At 33.9% G+C, this 20,928-nt stretch overlaps 1 long non-coding RNA gene and 1 pseudogene across 1 annotated transcript; one reads left to right on the forward strand and one right to left on the reverse strand.

Annotated features, from left to right (window-relative positions):
- Positions 1-3,754: 3,754 nt before the first annotated feature.
- Positions 3,755-9,449, reverse strand: LOC131613956 (agamous-like MADS-box protein MADS2; annotated as a pseudogene).
- A 5,200-nt stretch (positions 9,450-14,649) lies between these two features.
- LOC131611707 (uncharacterized) lies at positions 14,650-19,882 on the forward strand. Its single transcript, XR_009287098.1, has 5 exons — positions 14,650-15,717; positions 15,873-16,008; positions 16,803-16,879; positions 16,964-17,111; positions 17,981-19,882. It is a non-coding gene; the product is annotated as an uncharacterized LOC131611707 (long non-coding RNA).
- Positions 19,883-20,928: the final 1,046 nt, after the last annotated feature.

Consider the following 20,928-nt stretch of genomic DNA (forward strand, 5'->3'; position numbering starts at 1 on the left):
CCACAATTTCAAATCTGAATGATTGTCTCCACTTTTCAATTTTTTCTCTAATACTTTCTTAGAATCAATTATATCTCTAATGAGCTGTAAATGTAATCAATCTGATTTTACTTGTCATGGTATACATGATGATGATGATGATGCTGAGAGGGAGATGAAAAACATTTTTCCTATCATAATATACACACTTACACAAGCCTTTTGTCACGTGGTCACTGCTTATTATATAAGTACTACTAAACGTGTTTTTTTTATGAGTCCTTTTTTGTGTTTATGTGAATCCAATTTGGTGGTAAATTGTTGAAGATGTGTATAGAAAATGGTACAAGACAATCAGAGATGAAATTGATTTTGAGTTTTCTAGTATTTCTTTCTTAGCTAAGTGTTGGCTGGAGATTTCGTTTAAAGAAAATATTCTTTGAAGAATCAGAGTTCGAAGAAGGATGGTTACTGATGACCATTTCGAGAAATAAATGGCTACTGATGACCATGTTCGAGAATGTTATTTAAGTTGAAGTAAAGACAATAAGTATTGGAGCTGGTTCGAAGTGAATTGTCTTTAAAAGACTTAAGCGTTTTTGCGAAATACGAAAGGTACTGAAGCTTGGCGTGTTTTCGTAAAGCATTCTCGGTGGTGATCACGTTGCCACGTATCGAAAGAGACTTCAGGCGGGATGATTTGAATTTCGAAATAATCTGTGTAACCGAACGAGGACAGATGGCGCCCCAGGGATTCGAAGCGTATGCATGTGAGCAACGTGGCATCTTATTAACGTAGGACCGTTAGGGTCGAAATTAGTTTAAATAAGGGTCTTAATGTTAGGATTCCGTGTGTTCATTTTGTACAAATCACTCACAAATCACTCAGGTATCAAGCGTTAAGAGAACGAGTTCGCTGAGAAATGTACGTATGACACCCCATCTTTAATATGTTTGTATTCATTTTAATACAAGTTTCTTTTCCAGTATTTTTCCTTTCTTTCGTTACATTCCAGTCATTTACATTCTTGCAACTTTATCTTTCGTTTTAACTTACTTCGAAACATTTACTTTCTGCAATTTACATTCTTGTACTTTAAGTTTCTGCAAGTTTATCTTTGCTATATCCTTCGCCAGAGTTATATTTACGTGTATAACAAGGCGATTGTTAGTCTTTACACTTTGTCTATTTAATTCTTATATCGAAGACCAAATAATCAACCAATATGAACCAATTCATCATAAATAACAAACTTTTTGACTATGTCTTAGGATCAATCTAGTCGATCCTGCGAGTAACTAAAGTATATTTTATAGTTTGGAAAACTAGCGGTTGTTTACCGGAAATTACGGTAAACACACTAAAGTGGATTGAAAATTTGTTTTCAAAGAAGAAACCAATGTACTTGTTTTCAAAGTGTATGGAACGCAGATGAATGAGCCACGAGGAGGACTCATTAAGTCCGTGGAAGTGATGTATGAAAGGAAAAATGTTATTTTCTTTTAATTAATTAAATAAACCTCTTTTCTTTCAATAATCATGGTTTACTATCTTTTTTTAAATACTTCCAGATTTAATCCGTGAGTATACTTTTGGATTTATTCCATGAAGAACTTACGAATGATTTTCTGTCAAAATGAAAGTGATTCACTTACGAAATATTTGTAAAAGTATTTTACTGTTCAACACTAGTAAGAGACCCGTGCTGCCGCACGGGTATTCGAATATTTCATGTAGTATATTTTGAATAATATGAATAATATGCGTAAATGCAAAAAAAAAATGTATGATCCATGATAATGAGGATAGAGGACACAACAACATTAAGATTATTAAGATAATGACCCGTGAGATAAATTAAGATAATAATCGATTAAAAATAAGAAAAATTAAAAATAAGCTATTATTAAGATAATAAATTATTATGAAGATAATGATAAATTAAAATAAGGATTTTGTCTCTTAAATTAAGATAATGATTGATTGATGATAGAATAGGAAAAGAATGAGAAAGGAATAAATGTGATACAAAATTTGGATTAGTAGTCTACACACTGTTGGTAGAAATTTCTTAAGTTACAGAATATTATGATGGTTAATAGATGCTGATTCATTTTGTATCTTAATCAGTGTTTAATCACTGTTGGTTGTGTTAGTCAAAGCGATGTGGGTAATAACAATCAAAACTGCGGTAATCAAATTCAATAGATGATTAGTGAATTGCAACCCATTGTTATATCATACCCCAATTATATTTACCCACATATTTAAAATGAATTAATGATCAAAATTATTGTAGAAATTAATTGTCTACATTGTGTGTCAAAATATCATTTATCCTACTCTTCTATAAATCCAGTGTACAACATGTCAACTGGCATTGTTATAAAGTCATATAGGAACTCCACAAAAATCAAGTATCCTTCAGAGAAATTGATATAAACAAACATGCAGATGAGGAACAAAATCCTCTTGGGTACCACATGACAAACCCTCCCTGTCTTTTGTCAAATGCCACTTGCTCAAGCAGTTTGATAGATATACCTCTGTTGCCCAATTGAGTAAATTCAAATTAACTTTCTCAATTTAACTTTCAATTTAACTTGTTCAATTGATATCTTACTGCAGAGAAATAAGTTGTGCAGACCAACTGTTTTCAATGCCAATTGTTTCTGGTTTTCTGGCATTATCTTCACCCTATACAGTATGTTTTTGGAGTGTAAGGGGATGTGGACAACACAGCCGGTGTTTTCCGGCGAAATCTAGTTGTAAATTCAGTATCAAACCATAAGACAACTCCATAACACCAGCAACATGTTTTCGGATTGAAATGTGTTTTTCCGTTTTCTGATGTGCTCGATTTTGGTTCCAAAGAAGCGGTTGCGGTGAAATCCACTTCATCAAGCTTCATCATAGCCAAGTCAAACGTCTGGAAGGAAAAAAACACAATTTAACATATTTAATGCATATATACACAACTAAAACCAAATATAAGAAACCAAAATGTAGATTAGCATGTGTCTATGTGCCTGTGTCTGCATAGGAACACATACATATTGCAAGGTTGAAAACAATGCACACAGTTTTGCTTCTTTTCCACTTGACCACCTTCTGGTTTCAGTATCCAGAGTTTCCGCTAATCTGTGCTAGTATTTTACCATGTTAAATCACATCTTGCAATAAATTTGTCTGGATGAAGCTTGTCTTGAAAATGGACTGGTGGACAACTGCAGCTTGGTCTAAACAGTTTGCTAGCATCAATTGTTGGTCTTTGAGTTAATTAAGAATGTATGCCAATATGGTAATGGATCGCAATGTTCCTCATATGTCTCATATGATTCAACAAAATAGCATAATGTCGTCCGACATCAATAGCACAGAGTGGTCATTTCCCATTCACTGCATAAAAATATCAGAAATGGGCACAAATGCATCAGTTCTTGATCCAACATTTACATCCAATGTGGCAAGTTCAGTAGGACTACAGCTGGTACAAGATGTGGGCAACATTAATAGATCTACAATTCTAATAATATAATAAACTCAAAATGTGTTGAGAGAACTTGTATAGTTGTATTCTTTTTATAAAGTTGAAAATTTGCTCAAAATCTTTCAGTTTCACCTTAAATGCCTGAGAATTAAGTGTAGGGGTGATCCATGCACTATATTTTTTTTATACTTTCCAGATATGACAACAGCCCTGATCTCACTCACAATATATACTCACTTATTTTCCCGAGACGGAGAGTGTGTAAAATTAAAGGGAAATGATATTTTGACACGAAATGGAAATTTGAACTTATAATATATTACCCGATTTGTAAGGTTGGATTGCAATCTAGTTGCTGGAAGTAGCTTTGAGAGTGAGGGTTTTGTTGATCGGCGTATTGCATGCTTTGATCGCCGGCTTCCAATGATTGCCTGTCGCAAATGTGGTTGCAAACTTGCAACTGCAGTCATTACAATTGCAACAACGCACATTGAAATCATTGCAACTTGAATTTTAATTGAGAAATTCTTGAAATATTGCAAAATGCTTAATGAAAACGCTTAATATTGTTCAAAATGCGAGCATAGTCATTTTAAATCCCCTAGTCCATTGCGGTTGTGGAGACTACCGCTACAGCAATATTACAGGTGCAATTGCGGTTGCAGAAGTCAGGGAGTTATCCGTGTAAGGTTATTTCCCACAAAGACATGATGGCTTAACCCGAACACGATATAGTATGTAACAAAAGCTGGTATTCTTATACTTATGGAAAGAAAATCATGGATATTGACATGAAGATTTTACCTTCATTGACAAGGATCTGTTTGCTTCTACCAACATATGTTCCTGTAAAAAAAAATTATAGTTTAGAAAGGTTAAGCACTCACTAATTTTCTTAAATTAATTAATTTCTTTACATAATATATGTCAAAACCATATACCTTATTTTGAAGATAAGCTAATTGGTCCAAAATGAATTGTGTCTGCAAATTCATGATTCAAACCAAAGTCACAACATTTAAGAGTGAACTAATGAATACTATTCAAATTTCTATTAATTCAATTAATCATATTGTAAATGTGAAACATTAGAAAAAACACGAAATCAAATTCATCTATAAACTTTGATGAAAAATCATCAGAAACTTTATACAAAATTAATACCTTTATTGACCTAACATGCTTCAGAGATGAATCCAATTGCTTTTCAAGCTGCTCAAGATCTTTAGAACTCAGTGGACCTAAATCTTCCCCTAAAAGATTTCTGAAATATTGCAAACACATACACAATTTATAATCAAAATAATTTAAAAAAAATTAATACATCGAATTTTTTTGCTAATGATTTTTTTAGCCAGTAAATATTCACCTTTGTGTTCTTTGAAGATTCTCAAATCATTGTTTCAGCTTCAAGTATTCACGGTAGCTACTCTGCTTCGAACAAACGCAATAATAAACAAATGAAAAATAATAAAACACGAAATTATATTGAGATTCAGAATCTGAAGGTCATGAAGTTTGAACTTCATGTGCTTCTTCTTTGAAACAACCTTTATCAACAACATCTTCACATGATTCTTCATCTTCTTCTGAGAGAAAGGAAATGTTTGTGCAAGAGAGAGAAAGAGAAAACATAGGGTTTGTGTGGAATGTTTCTTCAAAAAGATGATGGAGTAAGGTGGTTTATGTGTGGAATGTTAAGGTTGGAGGGTAAAGGGAGACCACAGAAAACAGAGCTGAGAGATTGAAAAAAGGGGGAGTAGTGTTTTGGGGGTGAAGGGAACGGCGGTGTTAGGGTTTGAAGCAAAAATAGAGAAGAGAGAAAACGTAAGGGAGAGAGAGAAAAAAAGGGAAAGTTGTGTGCAAAGAGAGAGAAAGCAAGGACATATTTGCATAAGCGGTCGAATGAGCAAACAACACATGGCAATTGGAAATATTCAATTTGTTAATTACTAAAGTAACCTTTTGTAAAGGTAAAGTTTTTTTGGCAAAAGGTTAAATTAGGGAGTTTGGTCAATTTTATAATATTGGATAGATAGTAGATGATTGGATGTGGTTTTAAAGAGAATTAAAAATTATATGATAAGATATAAAGTCCGTTTGTTTTAATTTTAAAAAATAATTTTTTTTAATATTTTAAAATGATTTTTTTTTAAATATCTTTTTAAATATATCCAGCTCTATAAATAGTTGATTGATAATCTCAAAATTGGGAAGGACTCTTCAATGTTAAAGATTACTTTAATTTAAGAGCCTATTAACTAGTGAGTAGGCAAGGAAAATAATTGAACAAAAGCATCAATGGAAAGTATTTGAATAAATATTATCATACTATTTACGAGAGTATTATTCGATTTCAATTTATTGGCTAAATATAAGGCCTCGAGCATCGACTCCTCCAACTCTTTCTTGATGCGCTCATTCTTTTCCTGAAGATGAATCTTCTTTTCTTCAATCTCCTTTTGTCTATGAAGCATTTATCTCATCTCCTTTTCAAGCACATCTTTTCACTACCACAACTTATCTAATTATTCAAGGTTACTAGCAACATGATGGTGTTGGTTTTTATAGTTCACTCAATGCAAGGGACATCCTAATGTAAATTTCCCACTAATGCATAGGCCGTGTAGCTGTCAAATATAGGAGCCTTCAAATTAGACTTCGTTATTTGAATGCATTAGCTTCTGGAGCTCCATCATTCTTGAATTTCTTAAGTAAGCTTTATGTGTATTTCTTTTGCGCGATGAATATTCCATCATTTCTTTGAATTACCTCTATGCGGAGGAAGTAACTCATCAAACCAAGATCGGTCATCTCAAAGGTTTTCATCATGTCTTTGAACTTCATCATCATCTTAGTATTGTTTCCCGTGTAGATAAGGTCATCTACATATAGAAAAAATAAGAGAGTGTAATGACCTTGAGACTTGATGTAATGTGTAGGCTCACTCTTGCTCCTTATGAATCCTCGACTCATGAAATAGTGATCAATTCTGCTATACCATGCTTGAGGTGCTTACTTCAAATCATAAACTGCTTTTATTAGTCTTAACACTTTGCTTTCTTCGCCTTCAAACATGAATCCTTATTGCTTCTCCACACAGATCTCTTTTTCAAGTACGTCATTAAGGAAGGCAGATTTGACATCTAGTTGATGGATACTCCATCCTTATTGTGTCGTAAGAGCTATTAGAGCTCTTATGGTATCAAGACAAGCAATTGGTTCAAATGTCTCATTGTAGTCAATCTCGGGTTGTTGTGAGTAACCTTTAGCTACTAGCCTCGCCTTGTGTTTCTATATGGTTTCATCAGGTTCGATCTTTGTCTGATAGACCCACTTAACCCCAATAATATTTTTTCCATGGAGACAATTTACTAACTCCCATGTGTTGTTTTTCTCAATCATCTTTATCTCTTCTTCCATTTCCTTGACCCATACTTCCTTCTTTGATGCTTCTTCAAAGCTTCCAGGTTCAAGTATGGCCAAGTTGCAAGTTTTATATATGTTCGCCAAATATCATACTCGTCTTGGAGTAGAGTATGGTGATGATAGTTTTTATTCTTGTTGATGTGGTGGAGGTGAAGGAGGTTTACCTAAGTCTTCTTACTCAGGTTCTTCTTGAGGTAGTTGAACTGGTATAAGGATGTTCTTTTCCGTATTTTCTTCATCCCAATTCCAAGAAGCATTCTCATCAACTTCAAAATCTATACTGATGACGAGTTTTTTTAGTTTGCAAGTTGTAGCCACGGTAGCCCTTAGATATTGTGTTAAACCCAAGGAAGATACCTCATAGAGTCTTGTCTTCAAGCTTGTGCCTCTTCTTGTCTAGAATATGAATGTAGCATATAGATCCAAAAACCCTTAGGTGCTTTGCTGATGGCTTCTTCCCATTCCAATATTTAATTGGAGTCTTATCTTGTACTGACTTAGTTAGACATCTGTTAAGTATGTAAACAACAGTGTAGACTACTTCAGCCTAGAATGTGTTAGACAATCCCTTCAGCTTGAGCATCGATCTAGCCATATCCATGATTGTGCGATTCTTTCTCTCGGACACACCATTTTGTTAAGGAGAATATGCGACATTAATTTTTCGATCTATACCTTTATCCTTACAAAATATATTCTCATCCTTGGCCATGTAATTACTACATCCATTATCCAAGTATCAGTTTCCTCCTTTTTCTTCGATTGAGTCTTGAGTGGCATAGAACATGGATTATTCTTGATCATTCTCCTCTGCGATATTAGCTTGATGCTTATATTTGTTGCGATATTTTTTCTCTATGTGCCCTAACTTCTTACAATGGTTGCATTGTGGCATATTACGGTACCAATAATTATTCTCTGCATGGCCTAGTATTTTGAATATATTTCATGAAGGATTTTTATTTGGCTTGTTCTTAAGGAAATTTCTAGTATCTTCTCTCCTTCTGGAAGTTTCTCCATAATTTTTTTCCTCCAGTTTCTTAATGTTCGGGCTAAAATTTGAGCTTTGACATTTTTAAATGTATCTTCTTTATGTCTATACATTCTTTGCTCATATGCTTTAAGAGAGCTCACAAGTTATGTCACTGATAGAGTGGACATATCTTTGGTTTCCTCAATCGTTGTCACAATTGGGTCAAACTTTGGGGACATAGTAATTAGATTTTTTTAACAATTTTCTTGTTAAGAATACCCTCCCCAAAAGCTCTCATTTGATTAATTATTTCTCATTTAGATATTAAAGTTTAACGGCATGTACCTTGTTGCTTTCTTGAAACTCCTCCTGTAATGTGTTACACGCTTCTTTGGCAGTCTTAGCTCCCATGATTCTTGGTAAAATTGCATCAGTCACTGTTTGTTACAAGGTGAACAACGCCTTTGAATTTTTCTATTTATTTTTCTTCAACTCTTTTTCTTGAGCTACATTAAAAGTTGAAGTATTCGCGGGAACGGTGAAGCCTTCTTCTACTATGTCCCATAAATCTCGATATGAAAAAAATATTTCCATTTTAACACGTCATAAATAACAATTTTCACCATTGAAAATAGGGACAGAAATAGTTGATGATTGAGTGGTGTTATCCTTAGCTTGGAAAAATTATTGGAGTGGGTTAATAGTACAAGGGAAATATTTTGAAGTAGCTTGGAAAAATTATTGGAGTGGGTTAATAGTTTTATTTTCTAAATTTTGTTGCGCACGTCATAAACCTTTCGTTTTTATTTAAAATTCGAGGTAAAAATTTATTATTTTACCTCGATTTTATGTGTTACCGAGGGATTTAATCTCTTTTTTGTTGTATTTGTAGCAATTTTTGCCTGATCATTTTTACTGACATGTATCATATCATTATAAATCTATTAACCTGCATGTATCATTTTTTACACAGAAACTACAAAATATGTAACAGAATTGGAATATATCATATCATTTTAAACAAAATGTACAAATTTACATGTTATCATCATCAAGACAGAATACACACATTTGACATTTACATATTTGTACATAAAAAATGACAAAACCTCTGCTCATATACAAATTAAAATTGCAGAAACCAAGAAAAACAATTGTTGTTATAGATATTTATAACAAGATAAGAATACATTGACCCAACATGATTCGAATGTCATCAATTTTTTCTTTCGAGTAAGGTGTTAGGTTGCTAAGATCCTATAATAAGAACAAAATTTGAAGTATGATAAGGTAAAAACAATAACATTAACTTATAAGTACATATGTGTACATGTATATATGGATTAAACTAATACCTTATTCTTCATCCATCCATTTGTAATGCATTTAGAGACAATATGGAGCATAATATCCACAAAAATAGCTATCGGGTTATTTTTACCACTACAAATAATTTTGATTTATTTATGTCACACTAATACACACAAATAATATAATGTCAAAAACCACAAGTAATATACTTACTCTTGGTTGAACATAGAGTGGCTTTTTACAAATAAGATTTCTTTTGCACGCATTATATTCCTCCATCACTCTACACATGTCGGTTAAAATAAAAAATGAATAAAAACTATTCAATTCTAAATTTAAATATGAGAATTTAAAATAATAGCACTTACTCATTCAAAGCGTCAATCACAACTACGGGCAGTCTAGAGTACAACGAGCAAAACACAACTATAGTATTTTTCTTCGGACATATGACTAGTATTTTCCAATGTCGACTGCATAAAGATTCAGAATAATTAATAATATGAACAAATTGATTTATGAAAGAAAACACAAATTAATATATACTTAGTCGCGGTAAAACGGGGCAAATAACAATCTTTGGTGTTCTCTTTCTCCATTAACTTGTCATGCAAGTAATTTCTTACTTCGTGTCCTGGAGAATCGTGAGTAAGAGAAATCTTCGCTGCATCCAAGATACAATACTTGTTTAGAAGCTTCCTTTCAGCACAAAACTCATGGATTTGCCTGCAAGGGCAAATCTCTGTGTTAAAGTACAAGAAAGTATGAATATAAATAGAAATCAACGTAAAAATTATACTTACGAGGACCAGAATTATAATACGGAATTGTCTATCCACTCATTCCCTTTCAAAAATTCATGTACATAGAGCTTAGAAAGTAGGAATATCTGCTTTGGATCATGGCTTAATGGAACACCCAAGATTAGATCTTCATTAATACTCGACATCATCGTCTCTAGTCTCTGAACGCTATTTGATTTGGTGGTGAGGGTTCAACACTGCCCTGGATGGCAGAAAAACTATGTGTGGCGCTTGTACCACTCGTAAATTTATCAACCATTCTCTTAAATTTTGAACTGATTTGAATTTGTGTAGCTGAATATACCCAATGAACTCAATTTTTGCATCATAAACACAGCGAATAATAACAACAACATACAACTTATACCTTAAGAACATCCTGATGAAACTTCTCGGACATCTTCTCCTCATTCATCCTCTCTCGCTCCTTTTTCTTCTTCTGGACACTCTCTCACACCGTTTGCAAAAACTTCTCCCTCTCCTCCTCCAAGAACTTCTCCTGCACTATCTGTAACAACTTATTTCTTTCCTCCTCCAAGAACTTCTCCCACACCATCTGCAACAACCTCTCCCTCTCCTCCTCTAAGTACCTTTCCCTATCCGCCTTCTCCTCCTTCTACTTCTCCCTTTCTATCCCCAACTCAACAACAATAATCTCTTCAATCTCTCTTGATCTTACCCGATCAGACGGATCTTCGTGGCCTGCAAAGAAATGGATCTTCAATGAACTGGGGGGTGTACCTAAAAGGTACTCCGATGCCAATGTGAGAAGGGGGAGCAATCAGAGTGCAAGTACAAGGTAAGAAGGGAAAGAATTATGGTACCTGACCCTCTAGTGAAAGAGGGTATTTATAGCCCCCAGCGCTGGGCCAAGGTCTCGCTATTGGACTGAATGCCCAAACCCAAATCGGAGACTGCCAGGATCCTACTTGTGTAGTGGAGACCAGCATGTGGTCTCTATCATGGGTCAACCACTTCGCAGTTAAAGGAGGAGACGCGGTCTTCCAAGGAGTGTGTGGACTACGTTTAATCCGGAGGATTGAGAGTGAAGGAACCCTACAAGGAGGAGCGTCCTCGGCTGAGGGAGTAGACGGAAGCGCTCGCAGGGAGAGTCTTCCCGATGTCGCTGATGGAAACGCCCGGGTCCTATCCTGTCCGACTGAGGTTGGCGAAGTCGGTTGGCAGAGGGCCACGTGCTCGGGCATGCTTGGGGACCACATGCTCGTGTACATCGGGAGCATTTAGTTCGGCCGGCGTGCACGGCGCCACGTGTCAGGGAGGAATGCCCTGTGGGTTGAGAGAGATCCACGTGCCGGGGAGGAATGCCCTGTGGGTTGAGAGATATTTAGGCCTTAGTCTAATAGGGTCAGGTGCTGGCCTAGCCCAGAACATCTCTCTTATTAATTTTCTCTCTATATGATTCAAAGCGTCCAAAATGTACCTTGAATCCAATGCCTTTACCAAGACTACAGACACGACCAGGATTCTCCTCTATTCCAATCAGTTCTACCAAGATGTCATGACGACCTTATGAAGTGAATTGGCCGGCCGTGGTTTGTTCAAGAAGTTTATTCTATGACACATGAAATTTTATCATTACCAAATTGATTTAACTATAATAAATATTGTTGAAAAAAGTATCTACTTATAATCCTTTAAGCCATTTCGCGCGTAGCATCTGATGTGTACTCGTCATCTTTTCTTTGGTGTGCCATCTTCCAATTCTCGTGTCGTGATGGTGGAGATGGGGTGCGATCAAGACTTATCGAATCTCTTAACTCTTCCTCCATTTGTTTTCTTTTTTCTTCGATCAAAGTTTTTTCAAGTCTTTGATACCCTCCACAAGACAGCCTGTAATAATGGATATTTCTAGCTTGATTTTCCTTTCCTTGTTGACTCTTTTCCAAGAACTTGGGAGTGTTGCAAGAGTATACAAATTTTTCCCATGTAGCTTTATCAATAAACGAATATACCTCATATGGAGGATGTTCTTTATTTTCTCCATTTGTAATATAATCATGAGAGATGTTATTAGTATTGCACAAAAAATATATTTGTAAAACAAATGATAGAATACAAAAATAAATACCATAATATATGTTCATGGGTCGTCTTTCAATCCTTCATCAACAACATGCCAATTATCTATCAAAATACTCACTTTACTTTTACCTTGCAAGGCAACGTAACCCAAAAAATCATCAGCATGTTCACCAAAAGCCCTGATGATTTGGGCATCAACTATAACAGGGTATCGAATACCAATTTAGTGGGCTTTTTTCACCTTTGTAACATCATGGCACCTTTAGTTTTTCTTTTACGTGTATTAACAGAGTTTGCAGCAGATGTTGTATGGGAGGTGCTAGTCGAATCGGCCATGACTATCAAGACGAATCAAACAGTAACGTTTTTGTCAAACAAAATAATCAATAGACAAACTAACAAAAAACCCTAAAGAACACGATCAAGAGATTATTTCAGTGAAAAACTAATGTTGATGAATATACAAAATAACACTTCAGTGAAGAACAAGCCTACTTGAGAAAATGACGTTTGATGAATATCTTTTGGAAGAGTTTTGACTAATATCAGCTTGAAAATCGCCTAGGGTTTTTTGCAAAATGACGATCTGACTTTTGAGTCTTGATAGGTAAATGAAAAGTTAGAAACTAGATAGTACTTTGAAGTATTTCATGCAAAATTAGTTTCAAGTTGGTTTTACACAAAAACCAATTGTTAAAAATATGAAATATAAAAAAAAAAAATCATAGCGCCATATGGTGGGAATTCATTTAAAAGATATATCACGTCAGCTTTTTCATCAAACCGAGGGGTTAAAGTATTATAATAAGATTTTGAAATTAGTATTTGAAATTATTAATGCAAAATATTTTACCTCTCAGTTGGAACAAATTAAAATATTTAAAAAAAATAAAACTTCATTGGAAAGGCGGTAAGTGAGAAATATCAATTAAACAATTGAAAAAAACATAAAATGCAATAACTGGGTGTTGAAGCGGGATCCCTTATTGCTAACTTACCTCGGTTTTACTAAATATCTGGGGACCAAAGTTTTTTATTAAAAAAATAAATAAAATATGGTGCTCCCAGGACCTATACCCTCGTTTTTTCACTGTTCGAGGTGTAAGTTTCGTCATAAAAAACGTTATTTGTCCTAGTGAAAGAAGGTAGTGACATTGACTTTTTGGGTGATAATTTACAAAATACCAATTGTCTATTTATAGACTCAAGTCATCAACCTCTCAATGGTGGTGAGTGTTTCTATATTATTTTAATTATTCAATGTCACAAAATATTAATGAGAAATTTACATGATACATTCTTAATAAAATAGACATGTCGTTGCGGCTATTGAGCCTGTGGCAGTAGATATTAGGTGTCTGTTAAGCCATTTTGCCTTTGCTTCTATTATGTTTGTTAGTTGTTAAGAAGTGTGGTTAGGCCTAACTCAACCCTACAAAACCGGCTTGTAGGGTGAGGATTGCCCCCACTTATAAGGACATGTTTAGGCCATTTATTGTCCGATGTGGGACTCTTAACACACCCCCTCACGTCCAGGACTAGACAACTGGAGCGTGGAAATAAATGGTGGGTGGCCCGATAGCGGAAACCATAGAAGGTGGCCCACCGGATCTTAAACGAGGCTCTTGATACCATGTTAAGAAGTGTGGTTAGGCCTAACTCAACCCTACAAATCCGGCTTGTTGGGTGAGGATTGCCCCCACTTATAAGGACATGTTTAGACCATTTATTGTCCAATGTGGGACTCTTAACAGTCAATTCAATGCTGAGGCTCATAGCTTGGTTGGTGGTGGTAATGCCATTGGGTCTAAAACTTGGATTAGGCTCTCCCATCCTTTAACTCTATTGTATCTCCTGTTTGCATAAAAAAATAGACATTTCTTTCATTTGACTCTTTAAATAAGTCTCCACTTCCATATACCTCTCCATAATATCTCCAACAATGTTTAAAATTCTTCAATTCTAACATTTCATAACAATAAAAAAATATAAGGTGAAACATGCCTACAAAAATTCTGACCTTGAACCTTAGCATTTTTTTAAAGCAATAGAACTAATAAAACACCGTGCACTAGTACAAATAAAACAATATAATTTTAAAATTTACACCCGATTTACTAAAAACGGGTGTAATTGAGAATTTTTGGTGGCAATTTTGTAAATAAAATGTCACTTTTGCATTATCTGGTTATAATATACACCTTTTTTCCTAAAAACGGGTTTAAATTAAAAAATTTATTATAATCAAATTTCAATTACTCCTTTTAAACTAAAAAACGGGTGTAAATTTATATAAACAAAAAAAATTGTTTGATGTTCTTACTTGAAATTCTTCTTTGTTTTGGTGTTTTGATTATATATGAAGGCTGGAAGGGAGAAGGTGCACTACAAAAAATTTGCCATATACCATCGGACACCTTTAGTGACGGTAAAAAAAAGTGTTGGTATAGATGGCCTATAGAGACCAAAATTACATGCCAACCATTGGTAAAAGATCTGAAATAAAAGGCTCTCAATTTTCAATAAAGGCGCTTAATTTATTTTTATAAAAACAAATAAGTAAAAGAAATATACATCGCTTCAAATTTCTCATTACCGAAACTCTCATATTTCTCTCACACTTCAATAGCTCTATCTCATAAAATTTCTCTTCAGAAACCCTAAATCCCAAAATTTCTCTTCGCACGATAACCCTTCAGTCGCTAAACGCTCCTTCCCTGAACTCAATCGTTCAACCCTTCATATGCTGCTGAAACCCTCATTCGATGGCTGAACTCAACCGCTCGCTGAACTCAATCGATGGCTGAACACTTGATTCGCTCAATAGCTCCCTCCCTAAACTGAATCGCTCCAAATTTCTTCTCACAAGCCATCAATCCTTCAGTGGCTCAACCCCTCTTCTCTAAATCTCTTGTCACAACTAGATTTACTGGAGGTAAGGGAGAACCGCGTTTCTCTGCAGTTATTTTGTGGGTTTAAGCTATTATTTTCAGCGTTTGGTCGCAAGTTCCATGATTTTGTTCGATTCATATTTAGAATGCTTACTGTAGGTTTTTTTTAGAAGCTACTTGTTTCTTTCATATTTTCCTTATACAACAAAATGTTGTTTGTGATTTTTTCTCACAAGTATTTTGTATTCCTGCTTTATTTTTTATTTTCAAGTGTCAATAATCTTTAGTGGGAACTGACCTATTATATTAGGTTTGTAGATGCAACAATGTATTTGAATCTACCTTATTGTGTTTCCTGTATGAATAAAGTGAGGATAACTCAAATTTCTGTGAGACTTATATATGCTATTGTTTTTTATTCTGATTTCTTGTCTTGTGTTGTGTGTCTCTTAATGGCTTTTTTTACAATTTACTATAATGACATTACCCTTTGAGAATTATTGGCTATGATTGGATTCCCTTATCTGCCAAACTAGTTTTAACTATGAACAATGTATACATACTCTTCTGGATTTGCAAACTCAATGAGATGTAGGAAAGGGAAAAAAGATGGCAAGTTTTTCTAGCAGTGCCAGTGCTTCGATGATGACGAAATGTACTGCTGACAGTTTGAATTCTGATTGTACGTGTGCGGGTTCTTTGACCTTCTCTCTAGACCTTGGTGAAGCCGGTTTCTTGGGATTAACTGGATTACAGAATCTAGGAAATATTTGCTTCATGAACAGTGCCCTTCAATGGTTAGCACATACACCAAAGCTTTTTGACTATTTTCTTCACTTCAGATCTAATTTCATATATGATCAAGGGTATAACAAGTCATAATACTTTTGAAACTTATTTTCTCTCAAACGTTTTTCATCAATTTTTTGTGGTGATGATGATGGTATTGAAGTGAAATGTGTAAGTGGATCAAGCTACTCATGGTGGTGGCAGAGCATATGGTGCATTGCTGTTGGATGCTGGAGGTACCCTCTTGAAGTTGATCAATCTTGTTCAATATACTTATGCCGTTATTGGATCAAGATATGGTACTTTCTTCACTTATTCTCTAAACTAGGCGATATCGTATGAACTATGGTGTATTTGCTATCATGTGCTATTTAATATCGTATGTGCTATTGTTAAGAATAATCTTATTTTCAAAACTGTAAATCACCATGTTCCTCCTCCTGTCTCGCCTTTTCTCTTGCACGACAGCTTATTTTATTGCTCATTGACTGTCCATTTCAGCAATAAGCAATGCCCACTTCTTTATAAGCCTAATGTAAGATGAGAACATGGTCAATCATTGGGAAAATTGAATGTGAAGTTTTAAAATTATATGGCAATGTTTTAGCCAATGCTGTTAAATAGACATTACAGCAGCGCTGCATTGATACGATGTAGTGAAACTTCGCTCAGCTGCTATTGTTATTAAGAGTTTGCTTGGATAAATGGCTTATTTGTAGCTTATAGCTCAAGTACTTATCAAAATAAGCACTTATGAATAAGCTCACATAAACCATTTTTATAACAAAAGATAACATAAATTCAAATTATTTTTATATATGATATAAGTTGTTTTCTTAATAAGTTCAAAAAGTGTATGAAAAATGTTACAAGTTGTATTGATATAGTTTTCCAAATAGTGTCACATAACTACTTGCACTGTAAAAAGGCTTTTGGAGGCTATAGAAGAATACTGTATAAGATGGATTTTATTGAAATGCATTCTGAATTGTTAGTAAGGGAATGTGACATTTATAAATGATAGCTGATAGACCATGATTGTTTCTGGCACAGCATGACTTAAGAGAATAACAGTGTAAGTTCTTGTGTATAGGAGGTCAGGTCAGAGCGGAATTACAACTTCTAGAAAGGAGACTGATACATGTAAAATATTTTCAGGAGTTTCAGATGGTCAGTATTTCTTCCTACTACTATTAATTGGGAAGTTACAAGTTTATCGACAAAAGGTCTTAAAATATAATTTATTAATTGCAGGTGTTACTACAGAAACTCCAATCCACGTATTTGTGCCTATCTCTTATTTATGGGCAAAATACCTCAATTGTCCATAATGGTTTTTTGGGATGAAGGGAAAATGTATATTGGCATTCCATTACCAGAATATGTTTTGTACTCTTATAAGGTAACTGGTTTTACTAACTCTATGGATTCATTTGGGATGAATCGCTCCAAAGAACTAAATGAAATTTCTCCCGTGATCCTGCTACCTGTGAGTTATTAGAAAGAGAATATCAATTGCATTAAGTTGTTTTTATACTATAGCTCTTTTCTTGGAATTGACTGATGTTGGTGATAATGGATTGTGGGAATTCACTCTAGAAGTGAAGTAAAATAAAAATTAGTTTTGTATCCATAAAGATGACTTAGGTTAGAGAATGAAATCTTGTAAAGATGACTATAATATAATAATTTACACATACACGGGCTACTTTACGTATGTCAACCCCCTAATGCTTGAGCCTCAATATAGTCGAACCGGACTTCAAACTCGAACTTGTTTTTTAGGTAACAAAATAGCTTCATCATGTATTCAATGCTTTAAGCTCAAATAATTTCAGAACTACTCATCTCATATACCCAGTGTATAAAATGTGGGGGCTTTATTAACCTATTGACCATTTTCTGTTCCTATTACATTGTTAACTTAGTTCAATTTTTTGTGTCTCTGCTTCTGATGAGATGGCAAAATCACTGGATTCTGTTCACAATACTACGTACAGGACATTCGAACTGAAATACATATTAGGGGAGCCCTATGAATAAATCAAATGTATTGTAAATTTTTGTTAAAAACCTATATGAATCTATTGACCAGATACCTTTATTGAATTGCATATGATACTTTCAAAAGTTATTTTGCACAATCAAGTGCAGTTTAAGTGTCCGTTTAAAATGTTTGCTGCTTCTCATTTATGCAATGTTCTGTAACTTAATCTGCTTGAGATCAGTTGTGCATTGTTTTCTGATTGTTATGATGTTTTCCCATTAAAGGGAGGTTGGGAGAATGATGAAACTGTTGAAGAGGCTGCTGTAAGAGAAGCTATAGAAGAAGCAGGAGTTCGAGGTGATCTAATGGTGAGAAATGTGAATTTAATAACTTTTGAGCTTCTGCAATAATGCTTTTGATTTTTCTGTAATATCACGATGGATTTAAGAGTCTGAATGTTTTGACTTTTGATGATCTCATAATGGGAATCTAGGTTCGGTGCATATAGTAAAGTCATATCATCTTCGGTCCCTGTAATTTTTTTTGGCTGAAATGGTTCCTATAATATTTACCTTTTTCACTTCAGTCGATGTTTGCTTTGTTTCCGTCCCTATAAAATACTTTTTTTGGATTTGTTTTAGTCCCTGTGAGGATCACTAACACCACTGCCAATAGCAGCTGCAAAAGTACTAGTTGATCCCGATCCTAATCCTGTTTCCCAAACATCCCGATTCTAATCCTTTTTAGTCAACAGGGTTATTGTCATGTTGGTGATGTTTTGATAATATTACACAACATTGGTACCATTGTTTTGCAGCTTGCAGTTTGAAAATACCTTCTACCATAGAATTCTCAAGGCTAGGAACTTTTCTCCACTATAAGAGATTACTACTCTCACATGTACTTAAAACCAGTAAATTTTATATCACCGGGCTTATTAGTTAATATACCCCTCTCATGGCAAGTAACAAGAAGCAAGGCTTAATCTCAAGTAAGGCTTGATGAGTGGTGCCTGTGATTAGCATACTCCCGATTAGCATAGTTGGGAGTTTCCCAAAGAAAAATTGAAGGTGTATCCCGTGTTCGACACTAACATAACACCGACACATGCAATTAGTATTTAGTACACTTCATTCATTTCCTTAAATCATTGTCGGTGTTCTGTCTAGTCTTAGTATTTGACACTAACACAACATCAACACATTTGATCAGTACACTTAATTCACTTTGTTAATTATTGTCGTTGCCATGTCTAGTCTCTAGTTTCTGTAAATGTTTGATAGCAAATTTGGCTCAAAAATCAAAATGAGAAAACCATGATAATTCTACTAGGATGAATGAAGATCTAATGGTTAAAGGGGATAATATAACAATAGAAATTAATAAACATCTTTCTTTGGATGGAACTGTAAAACCGAAAGTTGATTATCAAGTGAAAGGCTTATTTCTGTCTTGAAGTACAATCAACAAATGAAATCATGTTTAGAGAATTCAATTACATTTATGGTATCATAACAAATCTATAGAGATGTGAAGAAAACTGAGTTCTAACAGAAATCTGTGTCTTATGAATCCCATCTTGTGCTAATGAATGAGGTTGCATTAAAATATTTATTAAATCTAATGTGTTTCCATACTAGCATCTATTTTATAAGATATTATGAACCTATCTTGTGATATCTTCATGTTGTTTTGAAGTATTTTGGAATTTGGATTGTCTCATAGGGTTTGTTTATCATCTCAAATTGTTGCAAATTATTTTATCAGAAAGTTTTCATGTTTGTTTGTAATAGTTAGTATAAATGAAAGTTAAGGTTTAGTCTTTTTGTATCATAATGTAACAATTAATCAATCATATCAAACCATAATCATAATTTAAATTTTTTATTTTTGCTGTTCTGTTTAACTGCAACTTCGACAACCTAAAGGAGTAATGCAATATGAACTCAGAGTCATTGAATAATATGTCTTCATTTATCTTTGGCATCTCACCATTTTGATCTTCACTTTTTTCAGATAGCTTAAATTTTCTTTTTGTCTAGTATTAGAACATGTTTAATTTTCCATTTGAGCAAGATTGAGGAGCAAAATCTACAAGATCAAATGCAAATGGTTGAAGAGGATAAGGACATAGAAATGTTGCCCAAACAAAAGCCAAAGAAGAAGAAGAAAACTTATATAGGAAGAAAGTGTTATGACTTAGTTAAAATATAATTTTTATGTGTATGATTTTATAGTACTTGAAATATTATGACAGCACATGATTTTGTATACTTTTTGGTTAATACTAAAAATATTTTGACTTAGTTAAAATATGGTTTTTATGTGTATGATTTTATAGTATTTGCAATATTATGACTGAAAATGAAATATAACTAAATGGTGTGTATGAAATAGGGTGTAAATAGATATAATTGTTCATTCATAAATGGCGTATTTACACCCGGTTTTTACTAAAATAGGGGGTAATTAAGAACATATTTACACCCAATTTTTAATAAAATAGGGTGTAATTAAAACATAATTAAGTTCAATTACACCCGATTTTTATTAAAAGAGGGTGTAATTAAAACGTAATTACGCCCAATTACACCCGATTTTTATTAAAACAGGGTGTAATTAAAACGTAATTACGCCAAATAACACCCGATCTTTATTAAAACAGAGTGTAATTAAAAACGTAAATACACCCAATTACACCCGATTTTTATTAAAACAGGGTGTAATTAAAAACGTAATTACGTCCAATTACACCCGATTTTTATTAAAACATGGTGTAATTAAAAACGTAATTACACTCAATTACACCCGATTTTTGTTAAAAATAACGGGTGTAAATTCGTTAGACATTTCTCACCCTGTGGATATACACCCGATTTTTATTAAAAATAATGGGTGTAAATTTAATAAAAAACGGGTGTAAATTAACATTTTTGTACTAGTGGTGATTCTATAATTTATTAAATATTTAGATTCAAATAAAAATTAGATAATCAAATCTTATACAATCCTTGGAAACAATGCAGATCTGAGATTTATGATGTGGAAGTGAATGGTGGAGGCAGAAACTGAAATGAAGTACATCTAAGCAATGAAATAAAAAAGAAAATAATTATGTTGTGTTTGCGAGTTTGGAGAGGAGGGGAAGGGAGGGAGAGACTTTGGAAAATAGAAAAGATTAAATGTAAAGAATAGAAAAATTTTGACTTAGAAGATTTTGGAGTGTACGTTT

The sequence above is a fragment of the Vicia villosa genome, linkage group LG6 (assembly GCF_029867415.1).
Source record: "Vicia villosa cultivar HV-30 ecotype Madison, WI linkage group LG6, Vvil1.0, whole genome shotgun sequence".
In the NCBI taxonomy this organism is placed as follows: Eukaryota; Viridiplantae; Streptophyta; class Magnoliopsida; order Fabales; family Fabaceae; genus Vicia; species Vicia villosa.